This window comes from Sus scrofa, chromosome 11 (genome assembly GCF_000003025.6).
Source record: "Sus scrofa isolate TJ Tabasco breed Duroc chromosome 11, Sscrofa11.1, whole genome shotgun sequence".
In the NCBI taxonomy this organism is placed as follows: domain Eukaryota; kingdom Metazoa; phylum Chordata; class Mammalia; order Artiodactyla; family Suidae; genus Sus; species Sus scrofa.
Window position 1 is genome coordinate 10,076,433 of NC_010453.5, and position 20,237 is coordinate 10,096,669.

Sequence of the window (20,237 nt, forward strand, 5' to 3'; positions counted from 1 at the left end):
ATAGAAATTGATAGAACAGTATAAATCAACTATAATGGAAAAAATTTTTAAAAATCATTAAAAAATAAAAAATAAAAAGAGAAGGGAATGGAAGGTGTGAAATACCTTGAAACCTATGGCAGTACACAGCTGTGAAAATAGTTTATATTTCTCCTATTTAAAAGAAGCCTCTTTTAAGGGGCCACAGCCTCTTGAGTTCTTAAAACAGAACAAACAAAATATGTGTGCTCAAAACTTTCTCTTTCCTGTTCAATTTGCTTGCTAAGGACTATGCTACCTGTGGCCTCCTTCCTATGCTCTGTCTGTTGGAGCATGGCACTCAGGGGCAGAGAAAAGATGGAAAGGAAGTCCTTTGCTAGAAGTCTGACTGAAAACCTTGGAATTTTAAAGCAGAAAAGAGCCAGAATTTCATGGAAAGGTCAATGGATTGTGAAAAGACTTCCTATAAAAAAAGGTTACCGGAGAAATGATCTCTTGCCTAAACTGTTCTTCACTGTGCTACCCTATTGGGGCACCTTAAACCAAACACTGGTGGCATTCAACCAGAAATGACCATTTTATCTAAAAACCACAGCCTGTGACTTTTCTGGATGCATCACACTAGACCCATGTGTCTTACGAGCTCCCCATGCCTCTGTCATGGACGTGGGAAAACACGACTATCCTCATACTCTATAGCATCTGGTTCCCTCTGATGGGGACCATTTTCACACTGCCTGAGGAGCAGGCTGGGCTGTTTTTGCCTGGTCAGACATCAGTGAGTACTTGGTGATAAGCCAGTTTGGCCAAAAGGAGTTAACTTTTTCAAATCTTTCCTATTCTTTGCTTTGGGGTAATCGGTAATGCTAGGATTACTCTACCTCCCCCCAAGTAAGATACCTGGAAATGCAGACATAGATTATGAAGGAATTTTAAAGTTTCCAGGAAGCTAAAACTTAGTCCTTGAAATGCAAAAAATCAGTACTTCAAAAGAAAATACATGAGGGTTAATTTGTTGTCAATTCCCTGTTAAAAAAATGTGAATTGATACTTACTAAAACACCATTAAAGACAAGGAAACTGGACAGTTTTCTTGGTAGTTTGACCTGGAGGACTGCTTTCATAGCTACACCAAAAGATGTGTGGATTTAGACTGTAGCTTCCAGATCTTAATTAATACTACTGAAATTTAAGTACAAAGACAATAAGGGGAAATACTGAGAAAATGGAGGATATTAACAGAAAGTGTTAAGGAGAAAGAAGCACAGAGGATACTGCTTGCAAATAACAGTCAGAAATAGGAGTGAGGAGTTCCGTCGTGGCTCTGTGGTTAATGAATTTGACTAGGAACCACGAGGTTGCAGGTTCGATCCCTGGCCTTGCTCATTGGGGTAACCACCCGGTGTTGCCGTGAGCTGTGGCATAGGTCACAGACGTGGCTCAGATCCCATGTTGCTGTGGCTCTGGCGCTGGCCAGCGGCTACAGCTCTGATTAGACCCCTAGCCTGGGAACCTCCATATGCCACAGGAGCAGCCCTAGAAAAGGCAAAAGACAAAAAAAGAAAAAGAAATAGGAGTGAGAAGAACAATTATGACATTTTGATTCCACTGTATCATCCAGTCATTATAATCTGGCCACCCATGTTGTGAGGTCCCACAAGGAGCTTTTATAGAAAATAAAGATGGAAACAATGAAGTAATCTTGCCTATTTGCCTGTATAATTTAGGGTTGTTCCCCAAAGTGTGTTGTTGAATGTCCTGCCCAGAAAAATTTCCTATGACTCAAACCATGGGATTATTAACACTTCCTCTGGGAAGCCCTTTATAGAATAATAGCCTTTATTATTAGGAATGCTTTTTTGAAGGTCAGCCAAATTTTCTCATTTTCCAACTGAATCCAAGATCTTGACTGCAATTTCCCTGACCACCCCCAAACAAGTGCTTCCTTTCAATCCGTGTGAATAATGCTTCAGGTTTCATCTGGCTTTTGAAACAGGGCAGGTCCCAAAGAAATACTGGTTGAATGAGTGTTTCTAGATGAATGGATGGATTAACAGTAAGTTACTCTCTACTCCATGGCTTGGAGTCCTCAATCTGCTTTCTGAAGGTTTTTGGTAGGGATGGATTTGGGGGTGGTGGTCAAGGATATGAAGGCATCTTCATGTCCACTGTCCTTCAGGATGGATCCTGTTGGGGACAGATTTGGAACAATGATAGCATGTAGATTTTCTAGGGCTGTCATAACAACATACCACAAACTGGGTAGTTTAAACAATAAAAATTTGTTCTCTTGGTTCTGGGGACTAAACTCCTAAGATCAAGGTGTTGACAAGGCTGCTTCCTTCTGAGGCTGTGAGAATCTCTTCCATGCCTCTCGCTTAGCAGCTGGTGGTTTGCTAACAATCTTTTGGCATTTATTGGCTTAGAGATGCATTTCTCCAGTTTCTGCCTTAATGTTCACATGGCATTCTCTTTGTCCGCATGTCTGTATTCAGATTTCCCCTTTATAAGGATACCAGTCACATTGGATTAAGGGCCACTTTAGTAAAATCTCAGTTTAACTACTGATATCTACAATATTATTTCCAAATATGATCACATTCTGAGGTCTGTGGATTGCAAATTCAGCATATGAATTTGCAAGGCACATAATTCAACTCATAACAGAGAAACCATTATTGATACTTCCTCTTATTGACAGGGGACTACCATCCCCTGCTGTGTGTAGACACCACAGCAGTCTTTTTTACCTCCTAGTTATTACTGGGATCCACCTAATTTTCTGCCTAATCCAGTTATCACAGTATCTTGATTATTTCAGTAACCATAATTCATCTCCCTGCTTTCAGTTTTGCCATGTTCTACTCTACTCTCCACACTCTCTATGTAAAAATATTTTTTATTTTATTTATTTTATTTTATTTTATTTTATTTTATTTTATTTTAGTCTTTTGTCTTTATAGGGCCGCACCCACGGCATATGGAGATTCCCAGGCCAGGGGTCACATCAGAGCTGTAGTTGCTGGCCTACACCACAGCCACGGCAATGCAGCATCTGAGCCTCGTCTGCGACCTACACCACAGTTCAGAGCAACGCTGGATCCTTACCCCACTGAGCAAGGCCAGGGATCAAACCCACAACCTCATCATTCCTAGTTGGATTCATTTCCACTGTGCCATGACGGGAACTCCAAGAGATATTTGTAAAAGAAAAATTTGATCATGCCACTCATCTCTTAAATATCTTGATGGAATTGATGGTGTTGATTCAACAAGCCAGCTCCTACCAGCTTAGCCAACCTGCTTTCCTGTCCTGAACCTGTACATTCTCTGTTTCCTGTCATTCTGGATCTTCTTTGATTTTTTCCAATATACTGAACTCTGACCTACCTCAGGGCCCTTGCACATGCTGCCCCACCCCACTCCACCTCCTGCCACCTGGGATGTTCAAATCCCAGTGTGGGGTAACTTCTTCTTATTTTTCTTTCAGTGTCAGCTTAGATGTTACTTCTTTATGGAAACCTTTTTTACCCCCTTCAACAACTTGAGTTGCTTTTATGGCATATTGTAAGTCACCTTTTAAATACTTCCTCAAACTTAATCAGTTGATTTCCTAGTAATTGCTTATTTAATTAACTTCTGCATAGAGTGAGGGTATCTCCACACCCCCAAATTCATATATTGAAACCTAACCCCTACCGTGATGGTATTTGGAGGTGGGACCTTTGGGAGGTGATTAGGTCATGAGATGGAGCCTTCATGGATGGGTTTAGTGCCTTCATAAAAGAGATCCCAGAGAGTTTCTTTGCCCCATGTGAGAACACAGAAGATGGCCATCTGAGAACCAGGAATCAAGCTCTCACCCAATGCCACATCTGCTGGTGCCTTGATCTTGCACCTCCCAGCTCTAGAACTGTGAGAAAGAAATTCCTGTTGTTTATAAGCCACCCAATCTATGGTAGTTTGTTACACAACCTGAACAAGACTGGATACTCTCCTGTTAGACTCTAAGCATCCCTGAGTATGGAATCCCCTGCTGTTTTTCACCATTGCATTCCCATGACTTCACATGCAGCTTGGTGTGGGAAGAGAAACAATAATGGTTGTTGAATGAATGAGTGAATGAATGAAATAAGTCATTTTTTCCAATTATGTATCTTAAATAGCTTATTAGTGCTCTATTTTTCACCTCAAATAACCCTAATTTTTACATTAAATTCCTAATATATTTACTTTCAGTCCAGATGAGTCGTCTCTAGATTATCTGGTTAGATGGAAATAAAGTGACATCAGCCTCAGAATTAGCACAACATGTGCATTGGTTGGTTGTTAAGTAATTGATCACACATATGAATATAAACCTTTCAGTAGACTAAATGTTTTAATATAGCCTGACAGCATTTCTAAGTTAATTAATTTAGTCATTCATGATATATTTATTGATCCCCTGTTATGTGTATGCATTGAAGATAGAGCAGTGACCAAGGATAGACCCCTGCCGTCATGGAGCTTACATTCTATTGAGTATGGCAAAAAACAACCGGATATAGATGAGAATGTCAGGAGGTGATAGTGCTATGAAATATACAATGAAAGGGGGAAGGGGATTCGGAGGGGCCTTGGGTGTTATTTTAAACAGCAGTGATCAGCAAGAACCTCCCATTAGATAACGGTATCTAATGAGGAGAAGAAATAAAGCAAATGCCTGAGGTAGGAATACCTGAAGTAGCAAGAATTCAGCATATCTGGGCAGGAGAAAAGGGGGTACTAGGAGATGAGGTGCAAGCTGAGGCCTAACTAACTCAGGACCTTGTAGTCTGTCCTTGTAGGTTAGAGCTTGGATTTTATTCTAAATGTGTCAAGAAGCCAGTGGAAGTACAGAGAAGGAATTGACCTGTTTAGGTTACTTGGCTGCCATGGAGCAGAGACTGTTAGGCAGAGTATGGGCAAGCTGGCTAGTGAAGTGTGTTGCAGCTAAGTATGTGAGAAGTGGCAGTGGTGGTCAATTTTGTCGCAGCTGCCAAATCAGATACCCCAGGGCTCACCCCTCTAGACACACTGTGCTGTCCCTCATCACCGCATCTTTACCCCACACATTTTACATGCACCCCACTGTGCAAGTCCAGACCAGACCAGGGATGCTGCAAACCACCCCCTGCATAGCCCTTGGCCCTTCCGTGCAACCCAGTTCCATGACTTCCTCATTATATCCCTGCCCCTCCTCCCCTGAATGACCCACAGCCCCAGATAGAGCTGTCCCCACACCCACAGTAAACTTGGTCTCCGTCATCTCATCAGTCTGTGTGCTGGGACCACACTTTCCAAAGTAAGTCCCCCAGGATGCCTAATACTCTGTATTGGCACCCCTTGACCAGGAAGAAGACTATTCAGGATTTTCTTATGAAATAATACCTGATTAGAAAGGAGAGACAGTTTGTAGACTGCTCCCCACACCTACATCAATATATGGGTGTTTTGAATAATAATGGTCTTGATCTTTTATGATCAAGAGAGTTCCCCCTCGCACCCCAAACTTCATAAACACTGAAAAGAGACTGAACTATAACTGGAAGATCTTTGAAAGAACTGAAAGGGAAAACTGGAGCCGTGACAGAGTTGGGGACAGCTCAGCAAAGGGCATGCCCTCAACCTCCATTCCACCTCACCACCACAATAAAGTTTCCATCCTGCTGCAGCTTACTGCTAAGTCCTCCTACAACCTGTTCTTGATTGACCCAGAGAGCAGCTTCTTCCCACATAAAAAGGGTGCCAAATGATATGTGGCCCCTCGTGAAAAATGAGGATATCGGACAAGTCATTGATTCTTTCTGAAACAGCTCCTTCAACTGTATCTACCTCAGAGGATTGGTATGGGGTCAGTCAGTGGAAAAGATGTGAACTGTGGCTCCTGAGCTGCTTAGGGAGAGGCAGAGGAAGTGGGTGAAATCCTGAAGCACTTCCAGGAGGGCTGAGGCAGGAAGTGGGTGGGGATCTTCACAGCTGTGTGGAACAGGAAAGTCTCCAGGGCAGGGGAGATGCTGCAGCTTCCAGCTGGAAAGACTCACTACAAAATGGATTATTTCCAAATTTAGCTGCTTATAAACTAAAGCAACCAAATAGACAATAGGGGCAGAGTACCGCAATCTTGCAAAATTCCAGTTTTCTTTAAAGGAGAAATACCTACTATATTCCAAATACCCTTGTTGCCCCCAAGAGGACGCCTGACCCAGAGATCTTTGCATTGGCCAGTGTGTGCACAGCTACTGCCCCCGTTGGTAAGAATGTTGAATAGAAGAAAAACTTTCATTTTTCAAAAATCCAAACTCTGTACTATTCCCTGATGTACAAAAGGTACATTCAGAACTTTTGTCTCCTTCCCAAGACGGTATCCCAGGAGACAGCAGCTGCTTAAAAACACATGCAGTTCTGTTAAGCGATATTGGGGATTGATGATATGTGCTACACACAGTCTTTTCATCCTGTTTTTTTTAAAAAGCCATAAGCACAAGTATAATGAATTATGATGAGCCGAACACCTGCAGGGGACAGGATGACCCAACATGACAAAAATGAGGTACTCTTGCATAATTGCAGGTCAGCAACCTCCGTGGGAGGAGAGCATTTCAAAGATGTGGATGGCAGAGAGTCCATTGTAATCATTGCACATAAAGGATGGTGGTAACCGGCCATTGGAAAAGAAAAATTGCTGTTCCACTGTTCCTGTGTGTAGGCAGGTATCATTTATTCCAAATTTAGGCAGCCCTACTGCCAGCCTCCTCAGCAGAGCCAAGTCAGAATGAGCTTCAACCATCCAAGGCATTCATTTGAATAAACTTGGTCCTGTGGCTGATTGAGGCAAACTCGATCACCACACACTTTATTCCATCTCTGCCTTCATTAAAACAGCTTCTTCTTAAACACCCACATCTTTGTTTTTAGGAGGCTGGGTGTTTTTTAGCGGATGTCTCTTGACCCAAGTTTCTTGAGGGCAGGGACCGCTTCATACCCGTCTTCATATCCAAACACACAGCACAATGTCGTTAGACAGTGGGTGCTCATTCTTGGACACAAGTTCTCATTAAATGCTGCCATTTAACAAGAGCATCTGTAATACAACAGTGCTCTCCCCTGAGTTCTTGCTGTTAAATTGCCAAAGATTACACACAATGATAATACCAGCTTTGGCGGTATGGTGGGGTTTTACTTTAGTATCACCTATCCTCAAAACAGTTTAGAAATAACATCAAAAGCTTTAAAAAGTAGTATATTCTTTTACTAGCAATTCTAAAAATCCTAAAGAGTGCGGTAAGATTTGTTTTAAAACTTACCCACAAAGAAAGTCAGTGCAGTGTTGCCTATCTTATCAGAATATTTAAACTACATGTCCAGCATCGGGGCATTTGTAAAATAAAAGCATACGTTTCTGCAAAGGAATACCATACAGATATTTACAATGATTTTAAGAGAGGACAGTCTCTATTTGGAATAAATAAGAAAAGGAAGTTGTACAACATGTAATATGTCCCAAATTTTCTTTTTAGAAAAAAAAAATGTGTCTAGGTCTCGGGGGACTAAGCCTAATGGCGCTTGTTGGTGGATGATAGGATGTTATTTTTTTTCCTATTTTTTCATTATCTTATGTTACCTTATGATTACTCTAAAATGAATTTCTATTACTATGCAATAAAAAAACAAGTTTTTATTTCTTTGTTTAGTTTGTTTTAAGATGATTTGCATGAAAACCTCATTACTAGTAGATTTCAGACACTAGCCATGGTCCAGAAAAATGTTTAGGTCTCTGAAGTCAGTCCAGATAGGTGCTGCTTCTCCACTTGCTCAAAAGGCATTATTTTGATTTTGCAGTTAATACCAGCCTGCACAATAATCTGGTCTTTGAACTTTATATAACTCTAACCATCAGAAGGCAAACTATTTGGAAAAACTGGACCTTGCTGCTAAAAGATGTGACCTTAAATAAAAGTAAGTCTGACTTAAGGTTTACTTTTATGGTCTGTTATACAGCAATACCATTAAATTATCCATTTTCATTCACAATTTGTTGAAGTTATCCCATCCAAGAATTTCTAAGCCTCTAAATAGCCTTAGTGGGTTAAGATTCCCAAATCAACTTGGTACCTTGGCTACTTTGTGCCCCAAGAACAAAGGCAAGGTCAAGGGAGTTTTATACACTCCCCCCCACACACACATTACATTGTATTGCATATTACATTGTGTAATATACAGTATTCTATATATTACATATATAGAAAGTCAATGCTCTCTGCTTGTATCTGACACATAGATCTGATCTTTGGTGGGTATAATAAAGTTTTTTTTTCTCTAGCTGATTTTACTTGAACATATTTAGCATATTTATTTATCACTGAGAATAGGATTAAAAAGTACATAGTTATCACGAAAGAAATACTTGTGGTTAACTAAGCATGTATATCTGGTCGAATCATAAAGAAGCAAGTGATGTAACTTGAGATTTTGAAAGAGGCTGTAAATATTTTAGATAAGGCCAAACAAGTTGGAAGTCTTTGCAGATAGCGTCTTTTATTTTTTTCTTTCTTTTCTTTCTTTTTACTGAACCTCCATGCTTATTCTAGAATGCTCTGTGTTCCCTGGTTGAGAATGAACCTTTTTTGTCAAACCATGTAATTATATTGTTTCCTGTATATCTACAATCAGCCTGCCATTTTAGGCTTTGTGTCCATATCTTTTACTATAAGCAACAATGCCTAGCACATCACTGCTTTGTTGGGTTTTCTCCCCAATGTCCTGAATTGATTTCAGGTAATAAATTAGATTGTCAAGCAGGTGCAGTATTGTAGAGCATAGTCTAACCTATTCGAAGGAGACATTAGTTCAAGCAAAGGACAGGATGTTGTTCTGTGTCTGAGACACCAGATCCCAGTCTTGACTTTATCACAACCTGGCCGTGTGATCCTGATCAAGAATTATTGCTTTCTGAGTCTCCGTTTCCTTATCTTTAAAACCAGAGAGTTGTCACAAGATGATCTTTTAAGGCTCCTTTCAGCCTTAAAATCCTTTGCCATGAAAATATAGGGATCCTATCATGTGGAATAATTTATCATCATTTTTCAGAGTTCTGGGGTATAGGTCATAGCCTGGAGCGACAGCAATCTTCTGGAGGAGAAGTCACTGGATGTAAAATGCACTTGTCCATTTTGCCTCTTGGAGCCCAAGAGACAGAACTCATGCATTCCCCTCCAGGTTACTCAGCAGAACATGTGCTAAATGCATAAACTCATAAAATAAAATGTACAAGCTTTGAACTGAGCACTTTCCACAAATTACAATTTATCAGCCTACCTAAATGGAATGGTAAGTTTTCTTCACAGTTTTTTTTCCCCTTCTTCCTTTCAGCAAGTTGTAAATTCAAGACTGCTTGTGCTGCCTATGTGCGGCCTGGGAGGTGCTCCTCCAATAACTCAGCTCCTGCTATGCATCTCCTAGGTGCAGCTTTTGCAGAAATTACTTAATAAATCAGGTTGACATACGTTTTTATTCCTCTGGGTAGTGCACTAAGCATCCTCTACAACCCTCGGTCTGTCTCACTTGAAGACAGTGATCTTAGGGAAGGGATCACGTTCATTTAAAGTACGTACCCCTTTGATGCTTTTCCATAGGGTAAGGAAAACTATGCATGTTATATCTGGAGTTTTTCAATATGTGGCAGGGAAGTGTTACTTTCCTTAGAACTGCCATAGTTCTCCAGAAGATACTGCCATAGTCTTACTCTTTCCATTCCAGCCCCTAGATAAGGAGCTGTCTCTGCCTTTCCAACAGGTGCTTTAGCAGATGTCAAACTCAAGAGAGAGACTTCTCATTATATTATTAGAGATTTAGTGCATGCGATGTTCCAAATCTGCTAACTTGAACAAAGAATGTAATATTAAGCTCTTTGCAGTTTCTTTCAAAAATGGTTCCCCCCAGGGAGTTCCCGTCATGGCACAGTGGTTGACGAACCCAACTGGGAACCATGAGGCTTAGGGTTGGATCCCTGGCCTTGCTCAGTGGGTTGGGGACCTGGCATTGCCGTGAGCTGTGGTGTAGGTTGCAGATGTGGCTCAGATCCCGCGTTGCTGTGGCTCTGGTGTAGGCTGGTGACTGCAGCTCCGATTCGACCCCTAGCCTGGGAACCTCCATATACCGTGAGTGCGGCCCTAGAAAAGACAAAATATAACAATAATAATAATAATAATAATTCCCCACTTCTTCTGGAAAACATTGGATAAAACTAGGATATTTCAAAATAATATTTTATACTTGTAGAACATGATTTTCAAATGTTTCAGTGAAAAACAGGTCAGTCTCTATGTCAATTTGAAGAAAGTATTAACATCATTATTTTATATAGTTCAAAAAGAGGTTATAAAAGTTTTCTAGTATTTTACTAGGTTTGAAGTATATAGGAAGACAACCAAGTCCTATTGCTTGCAGTGCATATTGTTATTCTTTTATCAGATGTAATTTGTCCATCCATCAATCCTTCAAGCCAGTGTCCATTTAATAACTACCAGTAGAAAAGCCTGTAATAACTGATCTGCACCCAGTTCCAGTGTGTGAGTTTTTTCCCACAAGCAATTCTCCACTGACTGCCCTGCAATTCAACTTAATTGGACTCAATCCTATGAGACACCCACCCCACTTCCGGACACCAATCACAAATCCAGTTGTTATCTAGCTTCTGACCAATCTGCTATAGACTGGGGATTCTCACAGCCTCCTCATTGAGTGTGGTTAATTTGCTACAGCAACTCACAGAACTCAGGGAAACATTTTACTTATTAGATCATTAGTCTGTTATAAAATGATGTAACTTGGAAATTTCTAGATGGAAAATGGGGAAGAGAGCAAGGTATGGGGGGAAGGGCACAGAGCTTCCATGCCCTGTCTGAGCCTGCCACTTTCACAGCACCTTCATGTGTTCCCCAGCATGAAGCTCTTGGGATTCTGCTCTTTTGGCTTTTATACGGAGGTGTCATTACATAGGCATTGTTGATGGAATCATTGGCCATTGGTGCTTGAACTTAGCCTCGCCCTTCTCCCTTCCCTTGAGGACATGGATGGGACTGAAAGTTTCAACTTTCTGATCACATGGTTGGTTTCACTGGCAACCAGCCCCTGTGATTAGGTGCTTTCCAAAATTCACTGTGTTATGTTGCAATGTTATGTCATTAACATAACAGAAAATACTTTTATTTCTCTCTCCACAGAAATTACAAGGGTTTTAGGAACTCTGTGTGAGGAACAGGAACAAAACCAAAATATATATTTCTTACTGTAAATCACAATAACCAATATCTATTGAGTATGTCCAGTGTTCAAGGCACGGTTATGAGCACTCTATGAGTACTAGCTGATTGATAGCACAATTTTTTGAGGTACTGCTACTAATAATACTAATTTTAGAGGTAAAGAAATTGAAACACACAGGTGTTGGGTAGTGTACTCAGGATCGTCCTGCTGGTAAATGACAGAGCCTGGACTTGAACCTGGGTAGTATGAGGCCAGAATCCATGCTCTTAGTCACTCCCCATTCTTCTTCCCACCACACTGGGTATTTCTGGGAGTGTATAGTGCAGTAGATTGTGTCTAGATATTTAAAACTCAAACCTAAATGTAGGCAATGTCGTAGGAGAGCTGAAATCCTAGTTCTATAGATGTGCAAAGGAAGAGGGATGAAGAAATGATGGTTTGGGATGACTAATGATTGTGATATTAAATAAACTCAAGAATCTTCCTTCCTTCCTTCCTTCCTTCCTTCCTTCCTTCCTTCCTTCCTTCCTTCCTTCCTTCCTTTCTTTCTTTCTTTCTTTCTTTCTTTTTTTTTCTTTCTTTCTTTTGCTTTTTAGTGCTGCACTTGTAGCATATGGAGTTCCCAGGCTAGGGGGTCGAATCAGAGCTGCAGATGCTGGACTACACCACAGCCACAGCAACGCCAGCCAGATCTGAGCTGTGTCTACAACCTTCACCACAGCTCATGGCAATGCCGGATCTTTACCTTCTGAGCAAGGCCAGGGGTCAAACCTGCATCCTCATGGATACTAGTCAGGTTCGTAACCCATTGATTCACAATGGGAACTCCTAAACTCTTGAATATTAACTAAATTTTTATTTTATAGTATTTATACATAGATAGAATGAATATTATTAAAGTCAGTTAAAAATAATCTGTTCTCTGAAGAAAAACTTTGACTTTCTCAGACCCACGTGAGTTTATTAATAACTCATTTTGCTTCACTGTTAATTGTATTTTCCACCAGCTGACCTCAATGAATAAAATGACTGCATCTGCATTTTGATTTATAACTAAAAATTGTGCAAGGGCTGTAAACTCCTGAATCTACCAAATCTAGCCTAGTAAACAGCGATCTTCAATGACTTATGTGCACACCTGTTGGAATTAATTGGGTTGTTACTGAAAGTTCATGAAATGCCATTCATTGCCTTTTAAAATACTCATAATTTCAAGTTTACAATTGATGAGTCTTGTCTTCTCATAGAGTGATATTTTCCAGAATTAACTCTCTCTTCTCTGAACTCCTATGACTCTGTCAGTAAGTGCTTCTATTAATCAACCATTAATTATATCTTGTATTGCATGTTTTCTGGCATTACATTTAGAAGCATTATGAGTTCCTAATTAGTTTGTCATCATCTTGAGTGTCATCATTTCAGGAGGTAAAAGTGTCTTCTATTTCTTAGCTATTTCTAATACAGTCAGTTTCTGCTAGCTTTAGACATGCAGAAGTTTGCAAGAATGAATACCAAAGACCTGACTTGGCAGGGCTGGTCAATTATTTGCTGATGTTCCTGGGGTGTAATTCAATCTAGTGGCAAGGCCCCCGAGCGGGAAATCAGGTGGTTCCGATTCTATTTCCCATTATCTGTGACTTATGATGCATCACTTAAGCTCTTATTTTTCCCAAAAATAACTTGAGAGAAGCATCTCTGTCTAGACCAATGGTTCTCAGCCTTGACTGCACGTTGAAATCACACCAAATGGACTTCCACCTCCAGAGATTCTGATTTTCTGGGTCTGGGCATTCAGGTTTTAGACAGCTCCGCAGGTGATTCTGAGCTAAGGCCATCATCCTGAGGAGATTTCACTTGAACTGTAAGGTCCATCAGTTGTGCCATTAATATCACTAATCTCGAAGGAAAGACTGGACACACATGCAGCTTAGCAACACTTCTGATAAGAGTCCTAGATCCTAGCTCTTTCGAAAAGGTCGTCACATTATAAAGGTAAAAAGCTAGTTTTTTGTTGGTTTGTTTTGGCCATGCCTGTGGCATGCAGAAGTTCTCGGGCCAGGGATCTAACCTGTGCCACAGCAATGACCTAAGCTCCAGCAATGACACCGCCAGATCCTTAACCTGCTGAACTGCTAGGGAACTCCAAAAACTAGACTGAAAAAATAACATGCATCCTATTGAAATGGCATAGTATCTTAGAACTCATATGTAAGATGTGAGACGAATAGAATGCTAGAATTAGCGTTTATGTTGAGGTCAGCATAATGTGATTTTTTGAACTCTCATTTCTGTGTTTATTCATAGGAGAAGATGTTAAAGAAGAGTATAAGTGATTAGTTGGATCTAATCTTTTAGAAACCAACATATAGTGGAGCTCAGTATAGAATATGGTCCTGCCTTGATTACTGAACTAGATTTCTCTTCTGAAATTCCTAAGCCTATGCAGTTTATGTTTTCTGGAGCCCATTTGGAACTGTTTTGGACATTCCTCATCAGATCTGGCTGCCAGAGAGTTTAACCATTAGCTGATGACTACCAGACTGTCACTGTACCACTTAAAGCAAACAAAACCTATAAAACTGTTGCTGTCAGATGTTTATCTGCCTTTCAATTCTATCTAACCCCATTATAAGTGTTTCATTAGGCTGAAGGCAGTAGCTCCACTTCAAATTCTATAACCCTCTGTAGTCCTAAAAAAACACACTGATAGACCACTAATTCTTTCTGCAACATTAAATGTTAAGAAGAGCGTATGTATATATATTTCCCATGCTTCTCTTGACTCACCTATAAAAGCAGATTAAATTACTTCTCTTGACCAAAAACGTTGTGAAAATAAAATGCTATTTTATTTTTATAGAGTAAAAAGCCCGTTTTCTTCCTCCCTCCCTCCCTTCCTTTCTCCCTTCCTTCCTTTGTTCCCTCCTTCCTTCTTCCATCCTCTCTTCCTTCTTCCTTTCTTTCTTTCCTTTCTTTTTTTTCTTTCCTTCTTTTATTCTTCTCACGTCTACTCTCTTTCAGATTCTTTTCTCAGAAGGCCCCTGTTGACCAATCATTCTCTTTTTTATTACTCAATGATCTGTATTACATTTAAGGCCAATCATTCTATATACCTCAGTGTGCATATGCCATCCCAGACCCCCAGTCCATCCCCTCCCCCCACCTGTCCCCTTTCCAGTTTTCTTTTTATAGTTACAAATGTAACATGTTCCTCATGGAAATATAATGTAATCTCCTTGAGGAAAAAGACAGTTTCTTTTATTCCTCAACCCCATGTATTACCTTATTTAAAATACTTTGGACTTTTTGGCAACATAGATAAAAATAGCAAACACCCAACATCATTGTGAACCTAAAGATAAGACTGTGAATGGAATTCCGTAGTATGTAATCTTGAAACAGTTTGTTAACTTGAAGTTTATTTGTTAAGATTCTCCATTACTTTTGTGTGTGTGTGTGTGTGTGTGTGTGTGTGTGTGTGTGTGTGTGTGTGTGTAGGTCATTTTCTCATTTTTACTTCTATCAGTGCATTGAGCCCTGACTTTCATGTATTTTGGGTGCAGTGTTCTAACCATTTGTTTGAACCATTTTGGCATCAGACCTATAAAGTAGTATTTATTCACCTCTTGGGGGAAAATGGATATGTCAACTTATTTCATACCATTGATGTAAAATTGAATTTAGCACTTTAAACCCAATTCCAAATTTACTTTCATAGAAGAAAATTAAGTCATTGTTTCTGATATAAAGCTTAAACTAGGTCCTGAAAAAGACAGAGAGAGCTATTCCTTTCTCATTTCTGACCAAATGAACTTTGTCCCTTTTCTGACACTAGTCTCAGTTTTTCCTCTCCGAGGACCCGATCTCCCCGTCACAGCCATTTTTAACTATCATGCGGGAGGAACAGCAAATGAGTTCAGAGGTTCTTTGCTGGCAATTAGTGATGTCGCTCCCCTTTCCTCACTTATTTTGTGCCAGGCCTGTGCTAAGTGTGGATGTGTTATGTTAGGCAGAAGCAGACAGGGGCCCCACTCTTATGACACTTCTAGTCAGGTGGGAAAAGAGCTATTAATCCAACAATCAGACATATAAGTGTCATGCACTGTAGTGCCAAGTAAGTACCAGGTTCAACGTAAACATTACTGGAAAGTATCACCCCACTAAGAGGGCAGCTGAGGCTTCTTAAAGAAGTGACGATGGGAGGCCCTGTTGTGCCTCAGCTGGCTGAAAACCCAGCATAGTGTCTGTGAGGATTCTGGTTCAATCCCTAGCCTCCTTCAGGGCGTTAAAGATCCAATGTTGCCGCGAGCTGTGGTGTAGGTCACAGATGTGGCTCAGATCCTGTGTTGCAGTGGCTGTGATATAGACCCCAGCTGCAGCTCGGATTCGACCCCGGGAACTTCCATAATGCTGTAGTTATGGAAGGAAAAGAAAAAAAAAAAAAAGCAGAGATGGTGCCAAAATCTAGATACCAGGATCCCTAACCGAAAAATCAAACAGAAAGCAGAAATCTAAGCAATTGAGGCCAAACATCCATATTTATTTCTCCTCTAAGAAATTTTGCTTTTATTATCAGGGTAATTGAAACAAAAGATTCCATGGGGTAATTATTAGGAGTTCCCTTGTGGCATAGCAGGTTAAGGATCTGGTCTTGTCACTGCAGTGGCTTGGGTTGTTGCTGTGGCTCAGGTTTGATCCCTGGCCCAGGAATTTCCACATGCCACAGGCACAACCAAAAAAAAAAAAAAAAATTAAAACTTTCCTCAATATTTAGAGCCTGAGCAATTCTTTACCCAAATGTGCTTGTCTGCAAAAAGTAGCAAGACTATGAAAATATTATGGATGACATTCAAGAATATGATGCATAGGTTACCCTACTTCTCACATTTCTGTCTTTGCTCTTTAGATGAGGTCCAACCTGCCCAGTTTGTTTTAGGGCAATTTCTGTCCTAGCTCATGAACACATGAATGCCACCGGGAGCCAGTGGGCTCTGTATCACCCATGCTCACTCCTGCTTCACTGGAATAATCCTCAGTTCACTGACCTCCAGTCACATGCTTCAATAGCCTTTTTAATCGCCCTCCCCCTGGAGTAACCTGACAGTACCGTGGCACTGTGGAATGATGCCCTAGCCAGTTCGGTACTTTGCCGTTTGGTGTATTTTTCATTGTTATTCAGGTTAGGTTTGCTTAGGGAAACCTAATGTCCACAGTTGAGTCCACACAAACAGGAGAGAAGCAAATGAGTTTTTAGAACCTGAACACCTAGAGGGCTGATGTTGCCAATGCGTTTTCTTTTCTTTGTACCCAGCTCCCTGATGCCCACGGCGGACAGCAGAGGCCAGCTGTGACCAACCTGTTCAAAGCATGCCTGAAAGGGTTGAGCAGAGCTGTTGAATCAACCTGCTGGAAATGATAAAGGCATAGAACTAGAGCTTCTAAAAGAGGATATGTTACAGATTTAGATGTATCACTAGATGGCAGTGTTTCTGAAGTTCATTCTGAAGAGGCCATATTGGTATCATAATTGCTGTTTTGTTGGAAAGTCAGAGTAATAAATAATAGCTAGTATTTATCAAGTCTTATTATATACAAAGCAACGCGGTAAATGTTTTGTTCACATCAACATGGTAAGACAGACAAAATAATTATCCTCTTGTACAAATGAGAATGGAGATTTAAAATAGTTAAATAATAACTGTAGGAACCAGGAACCTAGCTAAGTGTTTCTGATAATACATAGTTTAGCTCTCGATTGCCCATGCTGTAGCTCTCAGTGTGAAGATGAGGAAACAGAGGGGGAAGGTGTTAGGTTTCTTGCTCAGGGTCACAGAGCTAGGAAGCTGAGAAACCAGGGTCTGAACCAGGTTGTCTAACTCTGGAGCTTATACTCTTAAACACTCTCTTCTCCTTTTTGTCTGGAAGAGAAAAGGGTTAAATTTACAGATTATTTTTTTCTGCCCTGGCTGGGCGTTAAATACTCTTAAGAGCGTGAATAACTTGTGAATCTCAAGATATTTTTGTAATACTAATGGAAGGGGGAAAAATTAGCAAAAGAAGAATGCTCTTATCCTAAAAATTAACCCATAGCATTTCTTTCTTTCTTTCTTTCTTTCTTTCTTTCTTTCTTCTTTCTTTCTTTCTTTCTTCTTTCTTTCTTTCTTTCTTTCTTTCTTTCATTTTCTTTTTTGTCTTTTTTTTTTTTTTTTTTTTTTTTTTTTTTTTGCCTTTTCTAGGGCCGTTCCGGTAGCGTATGGAGGTTTCCCAGACTAGGGGTCTAATCAGAGCTGTAGCTGCTGGCCTACACCAGAGCCACAGCAACGTGGGGTCCGAGCCTCATCTGTGACCTACACCACAGCTCACGGCAACGCCGGATCCTTAACCCACTCAGCAAGACCAGGGATTGAACCTGCAACCTCATGGTTCCTTGTCGGATTCGTTAACCACTGTGCTACCACGGGATCTCCTCATAACATTTCTTGAGGATTCAAGTCAATTTCCCCAGAATTAACCCTCCGTTCTTTAATAGAATGGCTTTTTAAAGTCATCTCCTCCAAGAAAGATGAAAGGACTGATCAATCGCCCTTTCATTTCAAACATGAAATTGGTAAATAGCATATGCCCTCTGTTCTTGTGCAAGTTTGTAGCCCAAATCAAATTTCCCAGAAATGGACAATGAAGAACAACTGCTGCCATCTCGCTGACAACCTTAGAGACATCTGACCCTCTTCTGGCACACTGTGGGCAAGTATTCTTTAAAACTCTTCATCCAAGTGAATAAGTATGAGGCCACACAGCCCATCGATTTTCGAATTCTTTTTTTATTTTTGTTTTTGTTTTTTGAGTGTATTTATGCAAGATGGTTTGCCAACATTTTGTTCCGTCATGGTGAATACATTTATGGTAGACAAGATGTCCCTGGAATACAGTGGTAAAAGTGTAATTTATTGTTTCAGATCTTGGAGAAAGGATGGGGCGGGGGGAGATGGTAAGGCAATAAAAGAAATTCACCCACTTTAACTCAGGAGGTGCCAATTTTAATAGAAACACTCATACTCTTATTACAAATTTCTCTCTTCTCAAATGCTCTTTTATATATGACTATAAAAGAAGCAAAAAAAGTGCAACCACTGTGGAAAACAGTATGGAGATTCCTTATAAAACTAAAAATAGAACTACCACTTGATGCAGGAGTTCCCGTCGTGGCGCAGTGGTTAACGAATCCGACTAGGAACCATGAGGTTGCGGGTTCGGTCCCTGCCCTTGCTCAGTGGGTTAACGATCCGGCGTTGCCGTGAGCTGTGGTGAAGTTTGCAGACGCGGCTCGGATCCGCGTTGCTGTGGCTCTGGCACAGGCCGGTGGCTACAGCTCCGATTCAACCCTAGCCTGGAACTCCATATGCCGCGGAGCGGCCAAGAAATAGCAACAACAACAACAACAAAAGACAAAAAAAAAAAAGAAGAACTACCACTTGATCCAGCAATCCCACTCCTGGGCATCTGTCCAGAGAAAACCATGACTCAACAAGATACACGTACTCCAATGTTCATTGCAGCACGATATACAATAGCTAAGACGTGGAAACAACCTACATGTCCATTGACAGAAGAGTAGATAAAGATACGGTACATATACACAATGGAAGATTACTCAGCCATTGAAAGGAAAGAAATAACGGCATTTGCAGCAACATGGATGGACCTAGAAATTATCATGCTAAGTGAAGTCAGTCAGACAGTGAGACACCAACATCATATGCTCTCACTTACATGTGAATCTAAAAAAAGAACACAATGAACCTCTTTGCAGAACAGATACTGACTCACAGACTTTGAAAAACTTACGGTTTCCAAATGAGACAGGTTAGGGGGTGGGGGGTTGCGCTGGGGGTTTGGGATGGAAATACTATAAAATTGGGTTGTAATGATCATTGTACAACTATAAATGTAATAAAATTAATTGAGTAAAAAAAAAGAAACAAAAAAATTAAAGTCGGAGAAATCACTTGAAAAGCTGGTCTCTACCAGTAACTAATCCAATATATCTCGAGCCTTCCAGATTACATAACAAATTAGCTCTCACTGCCTACCAGGTGAGAATGGTGACCAACATATCTAGTTAACCAGACGACAAAGAGGAGGAGTAACACAAAACCTTTTGCTGTTTCTTTGAAATGTCACTCTCTAACCAAGTTTTCTCCCACGCTTTGAGTCAAAGGATAGTTTAGTAAAGATTCAGGTTCATTAGAATTTGTTACTTCCTTATGTGTGACACTCTTTGATTAAAACAATTCAATAAATCTAGTTCATGAGGAGTTCCCCTTGTGGCTCAGTGGCAATAAAGCTGACTAGTATCCATGAGGACAAGGGATCAATCCTTGGCCTTGCTCAGTGGGTTAAGGATCTGGCATTGCCGTGAGCTGTGGTATAGGACATAGATGTGGCTCAGTTCTCGAGTTGCCTTGAGTTGTAGGGTAGGCTGGCAGCTACAGCTCTGATTCAGCCCCTAGCCTGGGAACATCCAGATGCCTCGGGTGTGGCCCTAAACAGACAAAAAAAAAAAAAAAAATCTACTTCATTATTTTTGATCCAGCCTAAGAATAGACTTAGAAAGGATGCTTCATTTAAAAGAGTTTGCATTTCTTAACAGCTGTAATGATGGTGGTGAGGTATTGGAAATTCTGAGATGAAGGAGAACATTTTCCTTTCACTAATAATAGTTTCTTGAAGAACACACTTCTTGAGTTCTGAATACCTACTTGAAATAGCATGAAATAGCAGAGGAGTTTATCACTCTACTTATGTTTTTCTCTTCTATCAGGATAGGCCCTGTATTTCTTTCTTTTTAGTGAAAGGAGGATGTTTTTATAAACTCATTTGTATCGCGTAATCAAGAAGAAGGTTACGTCAAAAAGGGAGTTCCAGTCAAAGATAATACTCTTTCAAAGTATACATGATATATGTGTAAT

The 20,237-nt window shown here is 40.4% G+C and overlaps 1 protein-coding gene across 2 annotated transcripts in view; it reads left to right on the top strand.

The window, feature by feature from the left end:
* Window positions 1-20,237, top strand: part of LOC106507939 — a 195,599-nt gene that overhangs the window by 163,661 nt on the left and 11,701 nt on the right. The window contains exon 4 of one of the 2 annotated variants that reach the window (XM_021065189.1): window positions 16,580-17,375. The exons of the other annotated variant lie outside the window; for it this stretch is intronic. The gene's annotated coding sequence lies outside the window, so the exon portion shown is untranslated. Of the gene's footprint in view, window positions 1-16,579; window positions 17,376-20,237 lie in introns of those variants that run through there. 2 annotated transcript variants of the gene reach the window in all.